Source organism: Alligator sinensis, unplaced genomic scaffold (genome assembly GCF_000455745.1).
Source record: "Alligator sinensis unplaced genomic scaffold, ASM45574v1 scaffold544_1, whole genome shotgun sequence".
Classification (NCBI taxonomy): domain Eukaryota; kingdom Metazoa; phylum Chordata; order Crocodylia; family Alligatoridae; genus Alligator; species Alligator sinensis.
Window position 1 is genome coordinate 3,099,033 of NW_005841937.1, and position 22,222 is coordinate 3,121,254.

The 22,222-nt window shown below is 42.7% G+C and overlaps 1 long non-coding RNA gene across 2 annotated transcripts; it reads left to right on the top strand.

The window, feature by feature from the left end:
• The first annotated feature begins 153 nt into the window (after positions 1–153).
• LOC102388089 lies at positions 154–21,159 on the top strand. 2 transcript variants are annotated; one of them, XR_323348.3, is made up of 4 exons: positions 165–207; positions 5,685–5,873; positions 13,978–14,131; positions 20,952–21,159. It is a non-coding gene; the product is annotated as an uncharacterized LOC102388089 (long non-coding RNA). The 2 variants fall into 2 exon arrangements; XR_001357716.2 differs by lacking the exon at positions 5,685–5,873 and having other exon boundaries at positions 154–207.
• Positions 21,160–22,222: the final 1,063 nt, after the last annotated feature.

The following is a 22,222-nucleotide window of genomic DNA, read 5'->3' on the forward strand; positions in this document are numbered from 1 at the left end:
CTGATGGAAATCATTAGAGAACAAGGACATTGTGGCAGTGCACTGTGTGTGCCTGCCACTTTAAGGGCCTGGAGCTGGCAGCCTCCAGGTGCCTGACGAGGGCAGCCATTTTGAGACATGGGCTGCCTATATAAACAGGGCAGTTTGGCTGCAGGAGGCCAGGCAGGAACATTGTCTGGTCGGAGGGCTGCTGAGAATAGCCCGGAGGTAAGGGGGAGCTGCAAGGGGATGGCAAGAGGGTCCTGGTCCTGGTCCTGGTCCTGGTCTGAAACTGCACCCTGCCGGGAGTGGGTGGTCTGGTGGGGCTCTCAGTGGTGCGGGAGCCCCAGGAAATGCCAGGCCAGTTACCACCCTGGTGAAAGGTGGGTCGGGGCGCCTTAACCCCTAGCCCCCACCACCACCGGGTGGGTTACCCTTGAGTTTGTTGGAGGGCCTAGAGGGCCAGTGTTGTGAGGGGCCCAGAGAAGGCGGACCCCGAGAGTGGGAGTGATGTGGGCGTGGTGCTGCGGTTGCCCCCCGAGAGGATGGGGAGTAGTGGCACGGTGAGGCCCAGTGACAGAGTGAGAGACTAGAGAGACCCAGCCCGAAGGGGAGAGTACCCTTGACTGGCCCAAGCTGGGGCCAGGACTACGGTAGTCAGAAGGGCCGGGGGCCCACCGCGAGGGATAGCCAAGAGCCGGGGGCCTGGGGTCCCGACTGGCCTGGAGGTGGGCCAGGGCAAGAGGCCGAAGGTTCCGGGGGAACTACACCCGGGAAGGGAACATGGCTTCAGGGGGGCTAGGTAGCCCAGATGATGGCGGAGTGGCCGCCTGAGAGGAAAGGATCATGGAGGGGTCCTGTACGGATGATTCTGGGGCCCAGTGTGGGGCCGGTGATTATAGCAACACCATGATGCCATCTGCGAGGCTTGGGCTGCGGTATTAGGGGAGGTCGGAGCCGCAGAGCGCCCCCTGGCATCGGGGCATTGCAATGGGCAGCCTCCTGCTTAATTAACATCTTAATTGAATTTATTATCATCAAAGGCGTGGCGGGGGAGATAGGCGGGCGGTTGCCCAGAGACAGGTGGGTGGGCTGTGGAGATCGGCCCCGAGATGGCCCCCTGTCACAGACATGTTAAACTCAAGTTATGGAGCAGCAAGTCACAGAGTCAAGGAAGATGTATTGTTAAGGGATGGTTCTCAGAGGGATTGTGACATTTTCAAAGTCTGGTGCAAAGTGAGAATATGGGGTTCTTTAGTTTCATAATCATAGTGTAATGACAAAGAAAAGAAGTCCATTGTGCCATATCAAAATAATACAAAGTTAGAAAAAACATTTAGTGTAATCGTTCACAGGCAATTCATTCAAGAAATGAAGTCCATTAGGGTTGAACCTGGCACATTTAGGCATTTGGACATTTTCTCTACATTGTTGTTATGAATACACAGAGGAGATCACACTCTTTACAGACAACTTAAAAAGAGAAAGAATTGGTTTTATTTCTCATGGTCTTTTAAAGCCTGATGTATGTACACTGATAGCTAATTGACAACATATTTTATCTACAGCTCAAGGAACTTTATGGTTTCTGTATTATGAATTAATAAAAAAGAAAAGAAGCAAACCTCAAGAATGAGTTTGCAGCACACAGTAAAATATACATTAAAGGCCACTTCTAATGGGTCAGCACTTTGGTTCATTAATGTTTTTGCTAACACTAAAATACACTCGATGTTCTCAATGTATGCATATTCATTACAAGTTTTTAACTCATTTTCTTCTTTTGCCCTTTTTGTTTTGTATTTCTGTGATGATTTGCAAAGAAATCTGCCAGCTGGATGGTTCACCAAAATGGCCAATTTTAAAATACTGCAGCAGAATGTTAATTAAAGCAAATTTCAGTTTCAGTCATCTTTATTTGCATTTGAAACCTAATTTTAAGCATTTCTTTTCTCCAAAAAGGAAAAAGAAATGCATTGCATAACTGGTATTCAGAGAAGCTTGAGTTTTCAATAGCAAATGTTCTAACGGAATTATTTTTTTACATTAGCTATTTTGTGAATAAATCTAAATAATAAATACACTGGAGAATTTCAGGGGTCTAGGTTCTAGCCGTGTTGGTCTAAGGACATAGGCAGACAAGGTTCTTTGGGTAAATCTGGTATCTTTTATTAGACCAACTCAAATAGTTTGAAAAATTCTTCTTTGCAAGTCTTTGGGTATAAATACCCTTCATCAGAATCAGGAAACATCTGCAGTTGGTGTGTGCTCTTCCTGGATGTAATGAATAGTCAAGAAGCCAGAGGCTATTCATTCCATCCAGGAAGAGCACACACCAACTGCAGATGTTTCCTGATTCTGATGAAGGGTATTTATACCCAAAGACTTGCAAAGAAGAATTTTTCAAACTATTTGAGATTATCTAATAAAAGATGCCAGTTTTACCCAAAGAACCTTGTATAGAGATCATGAACTTATCCAAACAGATAACTTAAAAGTAGTTGCCCTGTCAACTGACTTCTATTTTGTTGTTCCCTTGTTGATGATGAACTCCCCAAAGCTGCAATTTAGCAAACTGAACATTGTTCTTCATAGAGCATTTACCAGCATTTTCACAGCTATCTGTGATCAGATACTAATGACGTAGCAGCTTTTTAAACACAAATAGTGGTCTAAATTAGGAAGTTGGCCTGTAGTTTTCACAAGTCATTAGCAATAGCATTAGTAAGTAGTATTCGTGATGTAGAAGCCTTTTAGGTTGCTTTTAAATAAATACTTTTTTAAGTTTGATTTCTGATATTGTTGATGGATCTACATCAGGTTGGGCAAAATATGGCCTGCAGGCTGGATACAGCCTGCAAAGGGACTTTGTTTGGCCCGCGGCCCAGGTGCTGTCCAGGCCATGGTGTGTCCCACTGCCCCTTGGGCATGCAGTACAGCTGGAGCAGCTCTGCAGCCAGGCTCCCCTTTTTAGGAAGCCCAGGAAGCAGTGGCTATAGGCTGCCACCACCACTGGCCCTAGCCTTGTGGTAGTGATGAGGACCCACATGCACAACCACGACCCCAGCCCACCCCGCGCCCACTCTGGACTCAATCTGGCAGAGTGGACCAGCTCTGGACCAGTTGGAACCTGCATGCACAACCCCAGTCCCAGCCTGGCCCTGCTCCAGACTCACCTGCCTGCACTGACAAGTGGCAGCAGTGACGGTGGTAAGGCAGAAGCTACTGCTTGGTGTGAGGGGAAAAGTGGCCCTTCCCCTTCACAACTGCCAGGCCCTCCTTTCTGCAGCTGCCCAGAGCCCTCACCTGGGCTGTCCTGCTGCTCTTTGGCACTGTCACTGCTGTCCTGCTGGGCAGCCCTGGAGATGGCAGTGATGGTGGTGGAGAGGAGCTGCAGGGCACCCCGTGCACAGGCTCCAGGCAGCTGCAGCATGAAGGGCCTGGCAGTTGCATAGTGTGAGGGGAGACTTCTGAATGTTTGGGAGTGATGTGGATATTATGGGCTAGATTAACTACTCTGCTCAGCTGCTTGAGTACATACAGACATTATACTTAAACAGGTCTAAGTAAATGTAGATCAATCTAAACCCATAACCATACAGAAGTTCAGTGCACATCTGTGAAAACAGCCTAACATAGACCTCATCTGAGGCACACTCAATTGAGATAGATTCAGGTTAGACCAGTGTACCAAACTTATGTATTGTTTCCCTATCAATTCAAATTAGATCACTATCCTATGGCATCCCAACCTCCTTTGCAGCCCCTACTATGTCTCTCTCACAGGGAGGTGTACTAGCACTTGGTCCATGCTCAGTTGTGTTGGCCAAGCACCTAGTATAGAATAGTGAAAGTCCACACGTGCGCCATATGACTAGAGGTAAGAAGTTTCTACAGGGTTTGAACTCTCAACCTTGATGAAGTCATGACCTGCTTTTAAAGTCTGGGCATGAACAGTGTATAATGGTAATGCAACTATTTATCAGTGTTGATATGTTCATTACTAAGGCAGTTATAATAATGTTGCTTGTATTGAGTTGAAATAGTTTGAATTGATTGGTCCTTTTAAGTATTGCCCAGGTTTCAATTTGATTAGGTATTGTGCAAAGGGTGATGATTGGACCACTGGGTGAGTGACAGGTGGCATGATTAGAAGGCTATAAATCCTGTCCAGAGCAGCCAGCAAGGGCTCGGGCTCGGCCTCACTCTCACTCTGGCTGGACAGTTCTGATTCCAGGCTCTTGGGGTTGGGAGTTTGTCAAGTGTAGGTTCCTTGCTCACTAGTCATTCAGATTGAGCTTGCTGAGGCTTACCTGTCTTGCACTCTTTTCTTTGGGCTTTGGCTGTGGAAACTGTAGTTGGGTAACAACTTTCCCTTTCCCTATTTGAGGTGCTAAGTACCTAAGAAAGGGAAAAGCCTCAGGGACTGTCAGAGGATTTCTCCTGATGACTAGGCCCAGGGTGTTCTTGACTACCATCTGTGGTTTCTGGGTTGTCTGTGAAGTTGCATAGCAGTTACTGTGTAGTGACCAAAGTTCATTGTAATGTGTAGTTGATTAGTTGTGTGACCGGGGATGCTGGGTTTGGGATGTGTGTTGGGTTATTGTCTTGTTGAATGTATTTTATTGTGTTGTGGCTCAGGTGTTACAGGAATATTGTGTCGGGTAGTTGTTGCATGGGGTTTTTTGTGTAATATAGTTTATATTGCTCAACCTACCTGTGTTGTAGTGTGTAGCTACTCTTTCTAACTTTGAGTGGGGTCAGGCAGTAAATCAATGCTCAGGGATATTAACTTACTTTAATGCCCTGAACCTGACTACCTGTAGGTCATAGAGGATTAACGACCCTCTGGATTAATTAGTTAATTGGCATCACCATGGATGGTCCTTCACTAGCAGGCCCCATATCTGGGCTGTTCCAGTACCAGGGAAGAACAGCCCTGCCTCCAACCTCTAGCCACCTGTCAGCCACAGGCAGGAAGTGAGGGGAAGCAAGCCATCTGTGTCCACTGCATGAGTCCTTAAGCCATACCTGCACCCCCAACATTCTATCATGAAGTATCCCATGATGAACATGCAGAACCCAACACATGTTCATCATGGACTCCAATCCTGGCACATCAACACCACATCTCAGAGGTCAGAGAAGGCATCCTACAACCTGGACAGCAGCATAGTCACTTGTCCCACCCCCTTGAAGAAGGATCCATTTTGGGCAGCTCAGTTCTTGTGGGTCAGGGTGGTAGGTGGAAGAACATCAGGACTGGGCCTGCACAGAGGCAACCCTGTGATGTCCGTGGCTCAGATACTGTGTTAAGGTACCTGGACCATGTGCACCTAGAGTGCAGCAAGACTTTCTTGCCCTGCAGATACAGGGTCCAAGACTACTAGGGCTGGGAGAGCACCCACACCAGGGCAAGAAGTTTGATGCCCCTGGAAATGTCAGGAGCAGGTTAGATGTGGCCAACTGTCTCAGTGTTGCAGGTAGAGGACAATGGAAATTTATGTGCTGGGTAGTGTGGTGTTGTCAGCATCATGGGTGTCTGCTGGACACCCCTGGAAAGTTCAAGGTTGTAGGCCTCCACTGGCTAGGCCACCTCCCAGTCAATCTGGAGCAGGGGCCACACACAGCTGGATTGAGGAAGAGCCATATACTGGGGCCTGCCCCTACACACCATTCTATCCATCCATCCATTCATCTTGCAGCTTGACCCTCACCCACATGTGCATGCCAGGGCCCCATGAGCACCACTACAGATCATGGAAGACCCCATCCCATCCTCCTCTGGTAACCAACCCGTCACACAACTGGAGCCATGATGATATGTGGAATCTCATGACCATCTGGGGTGAGCAGGAGACCCAAGACCAGCTCCACAAAGAGCACTACACCAGGTATGTATTCAAGCACATTGCCCAACAGGTGCAAGTACAAGGCTGCAACAAGGCCTAGGTGCAGTGGTGGGTCAAGATGAAATGAGGGCAATTCCAGTACAAACAAGTGCATGATGCCAATAAAAAGACTGGGAGCAGGAAGTAGAGCATGCCCTTTTACAAGGAGCTGTCCTGTTTCCTCATCATGGAGAGGCTATCCCACACATGTATGGTACCACCAGGGCATAGAAGGAGGAAGGACTTGCCAGCAGGGACCCCACTGCAGGTGGAGGTACAGGAAGGCCCTGGGATGACAGGATAACCAGGTACCCAGGAGCAGGTCCCTGGGGACCACAGGGTACAAGGTCTGCTGGTGGTGGTAGTTCCTGAGGACTCTGGCCCATTGATGCTGGTCCCTGGAACATAACAGGATCTAGGAGCAGATGTGTACCTGCAGGTAGAGTTGAGCTTCCTTGGGCAAGGTCAAGTGGACAGATAATGGTGCCTAGGACCAGGGGAAAAGCTCTGATGCCATGGTCATCGCAACCTAGGACCAGGACCTCCACCTTGTGGGAGCCCTCCCTGCCCTCCTCAATCCCGTGGACTACAGCCAAACACGCAGCCCCAGGACACTATTTCCGACACTATTTCCAACACTATTCCACTCCCACTCTTACATCTCTTTGTTGTTCCCTTCTGAATATATAAAGTGTACCCTAGTCCCCCTGACTTCCAGTGCAGCAGATGCTACCACAGCACCCATGCCTAGCCTTCCTCCTGTGTTCTGATTGAAGATGAAGGCACTGAGTGAGGATGCCTTGCTTCTGAGGATGGTATGGCTCTACTGTACTCCACCGAACCATGACAGGGACCCAGGCACCAGGGAAATACAAAGCCCTTGGGGAGAAAGAGGGAAAGGGGAGGGCAGGGAGGGAGGTAGCAATGCAATGATTCCCCAACAGCCTGAAGGCCTTTATAAGCCTGTCACCAAGGTGGTCACCAAATCCATGTGGTTGATGAACACCCAGGTGCCATGGGACAAGGCAGAAGATGAGGAAGTGAGTGCTTTTCATGGCCCCATGCAGCTGGGGAAGCCTATATGGTGTAAGGTGGCAATCATCTTCTGTGGATTGATGAGGTAGGTGAAGCAGTTGGCCAGGACATTCTGGATGCCCAAACATACCTCTTGCACAGCCTGTCTGGCTGTGGACTTGCCCACACTGAACTGGTTGGTGATGTCATGGAGACTGCTGAGGTTGGCCAGCTTCAAGATGGCAGTGGCTACTCAGTTCTTCAGAGTGAAGGGTAGCCACATGCTGATGTACTGACACACAATGTGGTGGGAGGGAAGCTGGGTGACAATGTCCATGAAGCTGCTCTGGTGCATGTGGAAGGTCTGGACCCACTGTTTGTTGTCCTATGTGTCCAGTACAACCTGCTGCCACCAGCTGCTGCTGGTGGCATAGGTCCAAAACCAGTGTTCATTGGTCTGGAGGTGGTGCCAGTGGTGGTGCCTGTGTCCATTACATCCTGGGTGGCCTCATCTTCATCAGCCATGTAGAAGTTGGTGGCCTAGTCCAGGTTGTTTGATAGATGATGGGCACAGGATGTATAGCTAATCCCCAACAGGATGGCTGATAGTTGGCTCAAAATGTAGTATCTTTTGTTCAGTACTTGAATAGGCTTGTTGCTGTATCTGTGTTTCTCTAAGTATTTAAAGCTACAGAATATTGGCAGAAAATAACATTTCAATTTTCCATGGTGACAGAAAAAAATTGAACATGGTTTCTTCAAAATGAGCTATTCAGTTTGTACTCTAAAATAAATCTGCTTTTGTGAGTTGAGGACAAATGCAGAAACAGATTTGGGTGCTTTGCATATTATTGACAATCTCATTATAGCAGTTCTTCTGTTCCTACTATGACATTACTTCAATTCATCATGTTTTATGGAACTACCTGAATAATTATAGTTATGGCATCTGGAGCTGTGTGAAACATCTGACCGTCGATGAAAAGCATTCCATTTTCATAGTTTCATGGCAAAGAAATTTTACTTATTTGGAATTTTTCAGGAAGAAAGAAGATAGTTTTTATTACATATAGAATGTGTTTGGGTAGCTTTGAAATTTCAGCCAAACTATTCCTCATTTTTTCTTTTTTGTGTGTGCGCAGGGGATGGGATTCTACTGTTGAACAAAAAACTATTATAAGCCCAACTGTAGCACTAATGCATTTTATATTTTTGTTTTGCAACATGTAGACTGATGACATAATTACCAGCTTAGTGCAAGAAAGATTACATCTATAGCTCTGATACAACCACACCATGAATAGGTCAGACAGATTCCTTTCTCCATCAAAGAAAGGAAGAACTCTGGACCAGATGGTGATTCATAAGGCATCCACTCCTTATTTCTGCTTGCACACCATTGATAAAGTTGTGATTTACAGAATAGCAGTCTAATTTCTGGTCTGCCTGGTCTCTCCCCCAGGGCTTGTCTAAATATCCTAGACCTTTAATGAACAAATTGCTTAAAAAGAACATATATTGACCAATAGGGAAGGCACTCCAGTCTACATATATCTGAAGACTCAAACCACCAAACAAAAAAAGGAAATAATTTAAAGTATTTAAAAAGGAATATAAATAATGTGAGTTGATGAATGAGAAAATGTAAGTAGAATATGATTGGGGGGAGGGGTGGGAAATAAAGACCTCTATAAATGGAACCAAGTAGGCTGAAAAAATTGGAGGGGTAGAATCCCCATAATAAATTGGAAGCTAGACTAGGTGTAACAATCTATTGTAAGGAACAATCCTTCCATTAGTTACTTCATTGTAGAAGTCAGTGCCATTAACGAAATTAGGGTCTTTCTCAGCATAAGCTCTCTTGTTAGATTCAGTTATGGGACTTTTTCCATGTTTAACAAATGCTAGGTTCTCAAACATTGAACCTAAAAAAAATTGAATGGATTGTAAAGTTCAAATAGATTCAGGCATCTGATGGCTCTGAAGTGATCTATTTGTCTCATTCTTCAATGTTACAACTGTTCCAACCTCAAGAATGCATGGATGACATTAATTTTAGAGCACTTTAAGTCCAATGCAATTATGGAGTAAAAGGTTAACTGTAAAGGCACATTAACCATCTTTACAGAAGAAAAATACATTGAATCCTATCTCTATTGATGACCTGGAATGCCCCATGACTTATTTCATCATGAATTTCTTCAGATGAATTGTTTGTAAATGAATGAAGCCTTCTGAAAAAGTAAATATGTTTTAGACAGATTCAGAAAATCCTATACCAGAAGTGCTGCTTCACTAAAATATTTTGACAGTAAAACTCACCTCTCTTCCATAAATGCAAGGGCAATGTAACCAACATGGTTTCATTGTATCAAGGAGGACAAGTAATAGAAAAACGAATCAGGAGGATTTTTCAACTAGGGCATGGTTCAGAGTATTACATGGTATAGGATATGAAGGAAGCTTAGGGGTGGATTTGTGAATAGCTGAATAAGCATGAGCCTATTTCAACATCTAATAGCTACATCTAAGTCCTCTGGATAAAACCTCCCAGTGAGTGGAGGGAAGATAAATTTAATTTAAGTGGTAATGGCTGCCCTAGGTTGGCACTAAAAGAGGATTTTGCCTCTCCATTTTTTTTCCTCTCTAATCCTTTGCAAGAGACCAGGGTTTGGCTCTCAGGTTACTGCAATTAAACAATATAATAATAATCAGAATGCTCAAACCTGGTGGATGTGGGGAAATATTATCCCCATATTTTAAATGCTGGGGCAGTCAGCAGTGGTGTGACTTGTTAGAACTACATGGGAAACCAATACCAGAAGTGGAATAAAAACACAGGAATTTCAGGCTTTCAATTCCATAGAACTTAGAGTTTGTTCATGATTTTTTTTCTAGTTAATATTTTTTTCAAAGCTTTGAGCATGCATTGAATGTGAGGTTGAATAATACTGGCTTTCTTCCAAACATAGCTCAAAGCAGGCACTGCACAAATTTCCCTCCATCGGTTCTTACAGTGCCCCTCAATATACCTTTGAGCCGTGTAATAATTTGCTTATGGAACATGTATATGCAAAGTTCATTTTTATATTCCCTTACCACAAAAACAAACATGTTCAAATTTTCCCTTAAGCCTTTTTGCTTTCTCTAAAGAAAATTAAGACAAAAGCAATGCTGCCAACTCACTCAGCCAGAACTTCACTATCTCTGCCTTGGGCTACCTTAGCATCCTTCTTAAATATAATAGTTAACTGAGTGACTAATCCAGGGTTTCGGCTGCATACCCTGTTTTAACATTTCATAGCGGGACACAACCATGTACTAGCTGGCACACACCAACCCCATTCCCTGCAAAAGTCAGTTATCAGATTTCATCTGTGAATCAAATTGCATATGAAAAATATAGCTAGGGTGAACAGGATGGGCAAAGACCCAAAGAAAATCAGTACATATAAAAATGTGTGAGGGTTATCTTCCATATCAGTCTCCAACATGGTTTTGTAGGTGACTGAGTAGAAGAGGGGCAGCATGGCCTAGGGCTTGCTGCACATTTCCCTTCAACTTTTACTTCGTATTTTGCCAGCACCCTACGGTAAAGGGGCTGTGCTCAGAAAACACAGAATCTTTCAAAGGGTTTGCTTCAGTGATTCTTTGAGGACCATACTCCATTAAACTCTGGGCCCAATTGAATCACAGTTTGAACAGCCCCTGGCCCTAGTTTTGAAAGCATTGGCCACTGCTAATGAAATGATATAAAGGACAGCAGAACTAACCTTTTATTTTTCTACCTTGGACTGAGTTCTATTTAGCAACGACACGAAATTTCTATCAGGTTCCCTCCGTATGGTCCTTTCAGGCCTCCAAGAAAGGAATGAATACCAGAGCAAAGCCTTTACCCATTCAGCTTTCAGCTCTGTTAGCTTTCAATACCAGAAATGTATTTAAAACCGGGTAAGGTTTGTTAACTCTAATATACCACTGTCAGTCATCCTGATCCAAAAGAATAAAACCATATATGTGATAGGATTAGCAATTTAAATGAAACCGTTTTACTTCTTGAAAATAGGCTACTGTGGAACAAAAAAAAAAAAAAGATTGTGTAAAGGATCACATTAACCTACAGCAATAATATTATAGCAGCACTGTTCATGATGCTATAGTTAAGATTGTTCCAACATGTCTCGTCCCTCACCCCATAGCTTAGTGTTCAGGTTATTTGGCCTTAGAATTTAATACTATGTTAAAACTAGGAGGACTATATAAGGTCTCAAACCAAAAGTCAAACTGTAAGATGAAATACTGCAGATCTTTAGTCTGCAATCAGTTGCAGGGCAAATAGTTGTTTTCTAAAACCCTGAAAATACCCATGTGAGGTACTGTATGTGAAAAGAAACTGTTGCTTATGCATCATTACAGAATCATAATGTTAATAAATCTGATTCATTTATTTGCACAAGGGAATATACTTTCTCACTTTCCCTGTCCTGCATGTGTATTGAGAGTAATGTAGGGGATATGAAGGTGTCTGTAAGCAAATAATAACATATTGTGTTACATTCGACTGAAACCAAATAAATGGTTATAGCCCAAATAGATGCCCCATTTAATTAAAGATACCCATATCCATTTTGTAATCACTGAGTAATCCTGTCCCTGCTTATTATCTGGAAGTGAAATTAATAACTCTGGGTTCAAGATAGCTCTAACAAAATTGCAGTTGTTATTGTAACTGTGTTGAAGTTATATGAAGCACAGTTTGTCAAGCCAACAGTTACCTGTTACTTTTAAATAGAGTGATATTCCAGCACACACAAAGCAGTTGGTTTCTGACTGTTATTTGTTATTAAAAATGGTATAACTATCATTTTCAATAATACATAACAGTCGGGAATGAACCGAAAGGGATACACCTTCCGCACCCAAGTTTTCAATTAAGCAGCTTTCATTTGGCAAAAGAAACCTAGAGCTTCATTCTTCTAAAATAACAGATTTCTCAACTATGAAAAGCAAATCTTCAATCATCTCAAAATGTTATTGTGGGAGGTGGAGGCTTAGCTAATCTTTTTGAATGCTTTCTACTTCCCTTCTAGTCTGTCATGCACTATGTATTATTATAAAGATCTACTACTTTTTCCTAAAAAGTGAGCACTGTACAAGGGGAAGAGTGAGTCTGGTCATCATCTGGGAGACAAGTGAGAAGTCCAGGATACCTGATTAAGTGCAACTTTGAATACATTGCAAAGGCATACTTTTTCTTGTGAAAACCAGCCTTCAGTTCTATACAAATGGATTTGCAGTGGAAATATAGGGTACATGGTGTGTGTTCTGTACTTGTAAGTGCACGTTATTTTAGTTTCAGGTGTAGAGTAGGTCTCAAAGGGATAATAGAGGAGAAGGACTGACTTTTAAATTGCCATATGTTGAAGGGAGAAGATTTATTTCATTATCTGCATTCTACAGAATGAGAGAGAATGTGTGCCAAATAAAATGGAAATTAGGAGTTAGGGATACAGCTTCTGAATCAGAACTTCATAGACTTTAAGTGCAGGAGGTTGCAAGTGAGAAAGGAACAGTGGAAACAACCTTGGTCATACTCAGTTCACTCTCCCCTTCATTATCCAGTCTCCCCCACTGTGTGACACAGGACACTGGGCAAGATGGACCTATGGTCTGACCCAGTAAATAGCAATTCTTATGTTCTTATGCCCTCATGGAAGTCAGCTGCTAGTCAGCTTGATATTATCATATATGTAGACTTTTTGAAATGCTTAAAATGGGCTTTGAACATGAAGAAATATACGCCCTTGATTTTAAAAAGGCAGTGGCTACTGAACACCTATTAAAAACAACAATATTGAAAATTGGCCTTGAATATTATGCATAGTTGCCATATTTGAACACACTATAAATTGGGAAAGGTCAATACCTCATGTTCTACTTGTCAGTTAAAAGAAATTTTCTATTTAAAAAAAAAAAACAAAAAACCTTGGAGCAGTTAGAATCAATTTCATCATTCTCGCTATCTCAGTCTGTCTATGTCCTAAGGGAAAGCATTTTAGGAAGCCACTGCTGACATAATGATGCATAAAGGGAAAACAGCATGATGTAAATGACTCAAAAGATTTAATTTAACTTTAATGCTAATATAGGGATGCTCCTTCATTCCTTGTTTATCCAAAACAGTTGCTGGAATCTGTGAGACTTTGGACTGCGAGAAAGGGAGGGGAAAAGGAATAAGATCAAGGTATAAAGGTGTTTTTCTTATAGATTTTTTTTTTTCCTATTTTTTCTCTTTAAATATATATCTTCAAGGAGCTTCTGTACATTTGCATTGCCCAAAGTATTTTGGTTTGTGTTAAGAAAAGAAAAAAATAGTGAATTTACTGTGTAATATAATATTGTGTGTGTGTCTGTGTAATGTAATACACATCAGTGCACGCAAATATAGATTTCTTACTTTTACTCTTTGATGTTAAAACACAGTAACAGTTTTGGGAGCAGGGACCCAAACCAAGGGCTCTTCTCTCTTTCTTATAGATGCCCTAACCATTGGACTACAGAATCATTTCCTACTCATTCTTTGTCTTTAGTCACTGAATTTGGTACACAGTGGCATAGCTTCCACAGGAGGAGTGGAGAGTGTAGTCCCACCCAGGATAACTGTGGTTCTAGCAGTCTTGTGGGTAGGGACCTATCTAAGTCACGGTGAGACAAAGGGTTTTTTGCAGGCTGTTTGTGCCATGCAGGGCTGATTGTACGGGCATTTTGCAGTGGCCCCACCCCTTGCTGCTGATTGGCATAGGAGCCCCGGTAATGCTGCTCCTCACTGCTGATTGGTGAAGGGCGTTTTCACTCAGTCTACATCACTACTTTTGGGGGGGGGGGGGAGGGGTCATTTCTTGGGAAATGACAGCCAGTGCTGAATTTCCTGGCATTGCAGGGATCATGGGCAATGCTATTTTATGCAGTTTCCCAGAAATCCACAAAACCACAATTTAGGTAGGTCCCTACTTATGGGATGTTGGAGAGGTGAGTTTGAGTCTCTCTTGACTGAAGAAGGAATTAAATGTGTGTTTACCACTTCCTGATTCAGGTTTTTGACCGCTAGGCTATTACTTAGAAGTGGGGCGCTGCTGCTTCTGCCACTGCCTCTGCTGCCACCACCACTGCTGCCACCTCTAGAACCACCATTGTGAAACAAAGTGGTATCTACAACTGCATTTTTTGAGAAGCCCCATCTGTATATGGTGAGTGCACACTGACAGAGAGGCATCTACTTCTGGATCCTGATTGATCTCGGCTACACTAAGTGTTGCACTGTAATGCTGTCATGACTTGAGATCATTTTGGATATGTGCATAAGTGCAACTGTACATGTCTGCAGAAATTAGAGTAAAAAGTTAAGGTGTTCTTGGAATTTAGGCTCTTCCAGGATTAAGTGACCACTGAACAGGGATTTTTTAGGATTCCAGTTTCAGATTTAGGTGCCTACGTTTTCCTACATCCCACTTCAGAGGCTTCAGTCCTATTTTGGATGTGACTTTAGCAAAGACTTTTACAAACCAATTAATTTCAGCTTCACTTCTGACATTATTACCCATTGTCTCAGCCAGCTTGCAATCTCAAGACGCAAAAGTGAATTATTAGCTTATAAGGAACAGAAAGATTATGTGATTTACCCAGGCCCACACAGAGTGTAAGAAGAGATGCTAACTGAACTAAGATCTTTTGAGTTTAAGTCAATACCTTAACCACAAAGTCACATTTCCTGTCAGCTGCATATAGGTATCCTCACTAGTATTTGAGCTGAATTCATAAAAGGTGACTTAAGTGGGGAAAAATATTAAAACTATTTTAAATCCTTAATCAAAACTCTGAAATATATTCAAATACTTGGTTTATAAGTGTATTTCTTCCTTTTTCTTATCTTTCCACAATTTCTGCCACCTCCTGTTGTTACACATACTTCAGGCCATTTTGTTTGTGAAATTAGAAGACAGGTTCATATGAAAGAAACCTGCACAAAAGTGTATCCCATGTGTGTGCTTTTATGTCAGTTCATTTGCAGATATAGCTAGGTAAATACCCTCACTAATGACTACTTACAGATAAATGTGTATGTGCCTAGCAAATATATATTCTTTTATATATATTAATGAAGCCATATATAAATGTGTGTATGTGTGCATATATATGTGTACACACACACATCTTAATGTACATACTCGTGTGTGTGTGTGTGTACAAGTCTATCTTAATCAAGCCATTGACAACTGTAGAAGAAACAAGGAATTCTGAATCTGTAACTTGAAACTATAGTATAGAAAATTGTACCTAGCATGTATGCTGGATATTGAATATTTTTGTTCCCAGTTCCTCCCTCCCTCCCTTTCTCTCCCCACCCCACAATGGAATAACAGTAATGTAGCTTGTATAGCAATGAGACAGTACTGCAATTTATGGCATGGATTAAAAGGAAGAAGACTTCTGCCATACACTCCCTTAGTTTTCACGTATTTTGTGCCTTAGGCACATGAGTATAGGAGTTGCTCAGTCAGAAATACTGACTGTCATGACTCTGCTTCTGATAGCCAAATGTGGCACATCCCAAGGGTTTGGGAAATTTATTTTAATATAAAGTATTTGTAAAGCAAAAAAAAAAAAAATTGCACCTGAAAATCCACATGTACAATCTGGCTGCCAAAAGGATAGGTTTCCATAGTGATTAAATTGGGCTGTTCTACCATTACCAGGCTCTGGCTATGCTTGCTTCTATCTCGGTTTTGAACTCTGCTTCAGAATTGCAAATATCTACTTGTCGGTGCATCCCACCTTCAAAGACTTAAGGGTAATACATCTATTACACTTAGGCCTCCTCTGCACATGCAGATAAATGTGTGATGGGATATAATACACGATTCACACAATCATGTCTCCTGCCATGCCACATGTGCATGGCAGGAGATGCAATTGTGGGATTTCACATTTGATCCCATCACGCCTTATTGCTGGTGCAGGGGGAGCTTGATTGTGGGTTCTTCCTGCACCAGCAAGAAGTAGGTTCCTGCATCTGGAAGCCCCCTGAGTGAAATCCCTTGGGTGGTGGCGATCGCGGCAGCCATAATTCCCAGGGCTCAGGGGTGTGTGAAATCCCTGATTTCTGGGAATCACAGCTGCTTTGATCCTCAGGGCCTGGGGGTTCACATTGGGCATGGTACACCCATGCAGCTGGGAGCCCTGTCAGCTGATAGGGCTCCCAGCCTCAGGGAAGACCCTGCTACGTGTGCAAAATAAAGCTGGATACCTACCAGCTATAAAATTAAAACATATTTTCAAAGTTTAACTTTATAGTTTGTAGGAGCTTTTTATCATGTGCTAAGTCATTTGCACGTGTGGCTGGTCTTAAAGTCATTGCACAATTACTTAGTTAATTGTGCAATACCTGTAATGTGTACATGGGCCTTAGAGGCCTATATCTGATGCAGCCTCATGGCCACTGTATACCTAATTTAAATGGATAGAATCACACTTGTAAGTGGGCTGCTATATGTTTCCAAATCTGCCCAAATAGACAAGAGACAGCAAATCTGGTCTGATATGTGTGAGAAGAGGTTGTATACCCACCAAACTGCACAGCTGCTGAGGCTTTGCTAATTGCTGCTGAACAATGGTGCTCAGCAGTTCAAAACCTTTTCTCACTACTCATTGCTTTATAAGATCAAGTTCAGGAACAAGCTCGACAGAAAGTCTGTATTCTATCAAAAAAATATATGTATATAGTGCCTATAGCTTTACATGGATGAGAAATCCCATATGGTTCAGAGGATGTAGCTTCTATCACAGTTCCCACGGGACTAGACATCTTTTATATATAAATACCTATTCAGTAAAATAAATCAGTTCCAAGTACAGACATGATTTATCTTCTTCAATAAACCTTGGACCTTATGAGAAAATTTATCAAATATTGCCCAAAAAATCTATTCACATACAGGAAAATGTTTCCATCTACTATATGACTCTGTGGCTGTTTCCAGGAGTTCCTTTGTGGCTGGGCTGCTTATGTTCTTCAAAATGTAAATGGGAAATCACATGTTCCATCGTTTTGCAAATGTCAGTGTAATTTTTCACAAGCGTGCAAAGCTATACACTCTCCAACCAGCAAAATATTGATTCTTTTTGCCTATTTCTTTATTCATAGTGAAATATGTATGTTATTGCTTCAGTTTAAAAAATACAACACTTTTCCAAACACCTTCACTCAGGGATCAGATACGAAAGAAATGTTTGTTTCTGCTATGTGCAAGTGGTTTAATTCCACCTCGGATAAGTAATGATAAAACTACTTTATCATCTGACAGTTATTCACTGACCTGCTACTGTAGGCCTACTCATAAAGCTGGTCTAATTTATTCTAGTATAAATTACTGGTTTCAGGCTACTACATTACAGACACTGACAATCTCAATCAGAGACCAGGAAATAAAGGGGCATGGAGAACCAATTTTCCTCTATATTCCTATGAATAGTTCCTCCAAGTCAGAGTTGAAGTACATTGGGAGAGTAGCATATGGAAAATAGCAATCAAATGCACGGTGCCATATTAGTTCAGGGGATGACCCAATATCAGTTACTATTACTGTGACTCTGGAACCTCCAACTTTAAAAACAATAGGATTCATTTACTTAGCATATTTTAACTATAAACCTATATTATTTTAACAATATAGAAAGAAAATTCAATTAATGTGGTTTCCATAGGCAAATGAAAAATGAAAATCTTTTTTTGTTGATATTTCAAAAATGGGAATATAAGTTAAACTAATTTTTCTGCGAAATTCTGTGTTTTGTAACTAAAATAATGTTTGGATTTCTGAGAAGCTTGAAAGGAAAGGCAAATTGAGTCTAACAGTTGAAGAGGAAAAAATGACACAGGCCCAAGTTCTTTAACCCTAGCACAGGAATAACTTTCTGCATGTGAGAAGCCCTAAACTAATCATGGTCATATAAGGCATGTCTAAATTTAATGCACAATAGCTTATGCACGTTAAGGTGATTTAGGTTTGTATCTACACATCCATGCATTAAAGTACATCAGTGTCATGTGTGCAGACTGACACGAGACTAAAGTTAGTTTCAAGTCAGTCCATACACAGTGTTAATGCTCCTTAATGCATTTACATGTGCATTAATGCACTTTAGCTATTCACGCCTAAATTTGATACCTGCTTTTGCCTAAAATCACCATTTTTAAGGTACATTAAGGGCGCACACATAGATGCACACCCTTAATGTGCCTTAAACTAGGCTAAAGTGCCTTAAATTGGCACATGTAGACATGCCTTGTATCCTCTTCCAGAAGTAACACCAAATTCCTGATCTTCATCTAACAATGTCTTCTGTCATTTCAGGAAGGCTCTCTTTAGTGAAATATACTTAAAATACTTTTCATTAGTATGGACAGAAGTGATCACTGGTGTTTGGATATGAGCATGAACTTGAAAAATATAGGAAGCTCTAAGTTGGAGGAAGCTGTCTGAAAATTCTCTCTTATCAAACATACAATGGAAAAGGTCTTGATGGACAAACACAAATTGACCTAGAATATCCTTTGTTCCAAGAGCCATGAAAACTTTAATAGAGGAGTTGTTTTGGCACACAACTCTGTGAATTTATGTTCAAATGAAATCAACTATCCTCCTTTGCTTCAGAGATCTGTTACTGTTGTTTATTATTACAATTCATAGGCAGGAGCAGGTTTGACTTAAGCTAGAAAAGTAGCCACCCTGGAGACACATTTTGTTTGGTTAAGGCTCATCAGTCAGTTAAGATTTTTAAACATTGCCATGTTGTTCAACTTTGTGTGCTCTACCATTATGCTCTATTTTGTTTGATGTATATTTTTTTTCTATTATGACCTTTATATTTCACTGTAGGCAAAAGAGGAAACTAGTGATATTCAGAAGGAATGAAAAGTTGATGTATATAATATTGAAACAAAAAATACCCAAAATAAGAAACAGGGTTAAAAGTTAATAAAGGAGTAATATGCATTAGAATTGAGAATGATGGTATCTGAGCTAAAACATTGTGTTTCTTGACAATGGATAAAAAGTTCCTTCATGTGCTGTGTTGACTGTGGGAACCTGCATATAGGTTCAAAAATCTAATTGTCTTGACTCAACATGAAGATGGTGCATAGTAACAGAAATATCAGAATAAGCCTACTGGGGCTGTATAAGCTCCCATTGCCAAGAAGACCAGCGACCTCTAGGTGACTGAAGACTGGTGGTAGCTTGGCCCTTCTGCAAGAAGGAGGTGGAGGAGATGCTCTTCCGCACCTTCCTGGAATGCCCCCATGTGTGGCCCTTCTATGTCACCCTCTGTGCCAGACTTAGACTTCTACAAAACTATGTACATTTTCTCTTTCCCATACTGAGCAGCTGAAGAAAGCGTGATCTGCTTGACCAATTTCTTGCAAGGCCAGGCCAAGATAGTGACCCTGAAGAGCATCAGAAACTAGCTCATAGGAGCTGGCTCTGATGATGCTCTCCATCTCTTCCAGTTTCTGACCTAGGCACATGCCTCCTTGGAATTCAGACACTTCACCTTACAATAGAATGTGGGTCATTTTGTTATGCTGGATGGATGGCTAGTTCTAAATGTGTTACTTCATGAAGGATGTTGAGGCCTGGGCAGTTTCAATGTCTGGTGATACTGGTAATTTGTTACTAATGAACAGGGATCCGGGTTTTCTGTTTCCCATGAAAAAAAGGAAAAAACCACAGATTTCCCCTTTTTATCAGAGAAAACACAGCTTTCTCCTTTTAACAGAGACACCCATGGAGTCCTTGCTTTTGCTTGCTCCTGGCTGAGCTCCAGCTTGCAAAAGCTGTTTGCAAACAGGGCAGGAAACAGCAGCCCTGCCGAGAGTGGGAGGGGAATGACAGGGCCTGAGACTCTCAGTGAGCCATGGCTCCATTGGGCTCAGCTCAGCCTTACTCTTCTCCTGGAGCCTGAAGTAAGTGGGGCTTGCAGGGGGCTGGGGGCCCCTGTGGCAGGGCTGGGGGGTTGCAGTTCATGGCAGCTGGAGGCACCGCAGGGCTGGGGTGGAGACAGGAGCTGGCCCTGGCCCCACCTGAGCAAGCATATCAGTAGGGGAGCCAGCTCCATGCTGCTTCTGCTGCAGTTGCCTTCTGTTGGAGGCAGAAAGCTGCATATTTGGGGCCCTGGCCCCATAGCCCTGGAAGCTGGTGGCCCCTCTGGCAGGGCTGGGGAGCAAGGGCTGTGGATGGGGGGCAAGAGGCATGAATAGGGTGGCGGGGGCTGTTGTGGGGGCAGTGAGGGGCACCAGCAGTACTGGGGGGGCTTTGGGGTCAGTGAGAGGTGGCGGGGCAGCTATGGGGACAGTGAGAGGCAACAAGAAGGTTGGAGGATGCTGCAGAGGGCTTTTAATTTTAATAACAGATTTTGGGGGTTTTGTCAGAGAATTTGTGAATTTTTTTATCAGAGAAAGCCAGTGTACCTGCTAACGAATATGTCATGCTTGGTCCTTGGTGGGGTCCTTTGCATTTGCACTTTCAGCTTTTGTTTCTGGTAAAGTTGGGGTGATGCTGTAACCCTGACAGTTCAGGAAAAATAAAAGAGGCAAGGATTTTTGTGGATGCTATCTTTTATTGCACCAGTTGTATAGCTGGGAGGGACATAGGTACCCCAGTACCTTTTTCTCAGTTCTCCTGAGGCCTGGAAAAGAGTACTGTGGTACTGAAAGCTTGTCTATATCCCACCGAACAATATAGTTGGTCCAATAAAAGATACTGCCCACAAAAATCTTTGCTTCTCTGCTTTTGTTTTTGATATTTTTATTATTAAATTTTAAAGAGTTCAAAAAAGTCATCCTAAGGCTAGTTGAAGAAAAAAATGCTGGGGGAAGTCTTCATTTTTTGCTTTCTTTCAGTACCATTAAGATATTCAGATGTGTTTGGTGCCATTGTGTTACTTTCTGCACAGCCTATGCTAAATCAGGGTTTGATACTTGTCTTGCTAAATATTTTTTTCTCTCCTAAGGTACTTTCCATGTGTGCTGCCCAGCAGGCTATTTCAGCTGAAGGATTGATATGAATGTAGGGCTATTTAATTTGAAGGTCCATATAAGAAGTTTGCCATCCATGCAGTTTTGTTACTATCTGGAAGGAAAGTTTTGACATATGAAATTGTCCACCCACCATTGAAAAATTCAGACATGCCTTATAATTATATGGAGAAACCTTATGGACTCAGCTGCAAAACTGACTGTCCAAAGCAAATAATGGAGAGTTGGCTGCATACTGTGTTCTACCTCCTCAAGGAAGACTTTATTTGAAAGGAAGGCGTTTGACTCTTATGCATTACCTTATGAAAAGTGCTATAATATTTAATGGAAAATGATAACCTTTCCACATGATTTGTGAAAAATTGCATTAAAAAACCTAAAGAATAGCATACTTGTTCTAGAATTCATATGATGAGTTAAAAAAATCTATAGAAAAATATTAATAAATGTTTTTAAATTCTAGAGATTTGTACAGTTATTATCTTAGAATCATAATGCATTATCCCAGTGCTATTGAATCGATCCATATTAAATGCTAAAAGATTTCTCCTGTTTTCTATTAAATTCTTAAATCTGTATGGAAAAGTGATATAGGACAATGGAAGGCTTGCTGGCTAGGATCTCAGGTGGGGGCTGGGCCAGGTCTGCACAGCAGAGGGGTGCCCTTCTCCTTCTGCCCCAGACTTGACAGCAGAAGCCAGGAACTGGGGCTACATGGGAGGAAGGGCGCCTGCTTGCTACACAGACTGTGCCTGGGCCAGCACCCCCTCAACATCCCACCCAGCAAGCTATGCCACGAGGAGACCTTCATGGCACAGGGGCTCCCTTTACCCTTAGCCCCATATCCTGGTGTGACAAAAAGCCAGGCTGGGTAGCCCTGTGATGCAGCTCCTGGCTGCTGCTGTTAGGAGGCTCAGGAGGAGGTGTGGGGGAAGGGTATGCACATGCCGTCTGAGGTCTCAGTGCGGGGCTGGGCCAGGTCCACATGGCAGGGTGATTCCCTTGCCCTCATCTGCCCCAAATTCTTGACAGCTGCAGCCAAGAGTTGCAGCACAGGATTGCTTGACTCAACTCTTTGCTGTACCAGGAACTGGGGCTGGGATGGGGAGGGGTCATCCTTACCACAAGAGGCCCTCTCCACAGCTTTCTGACTTTAGAGGGGGGAGACTGGACCAGGTCCGTGTGGCAGGGAACTCTCTTCTCCTCACCCTGGCCCTACTTCCTAATGCAGCAAAAAACTGGGGTG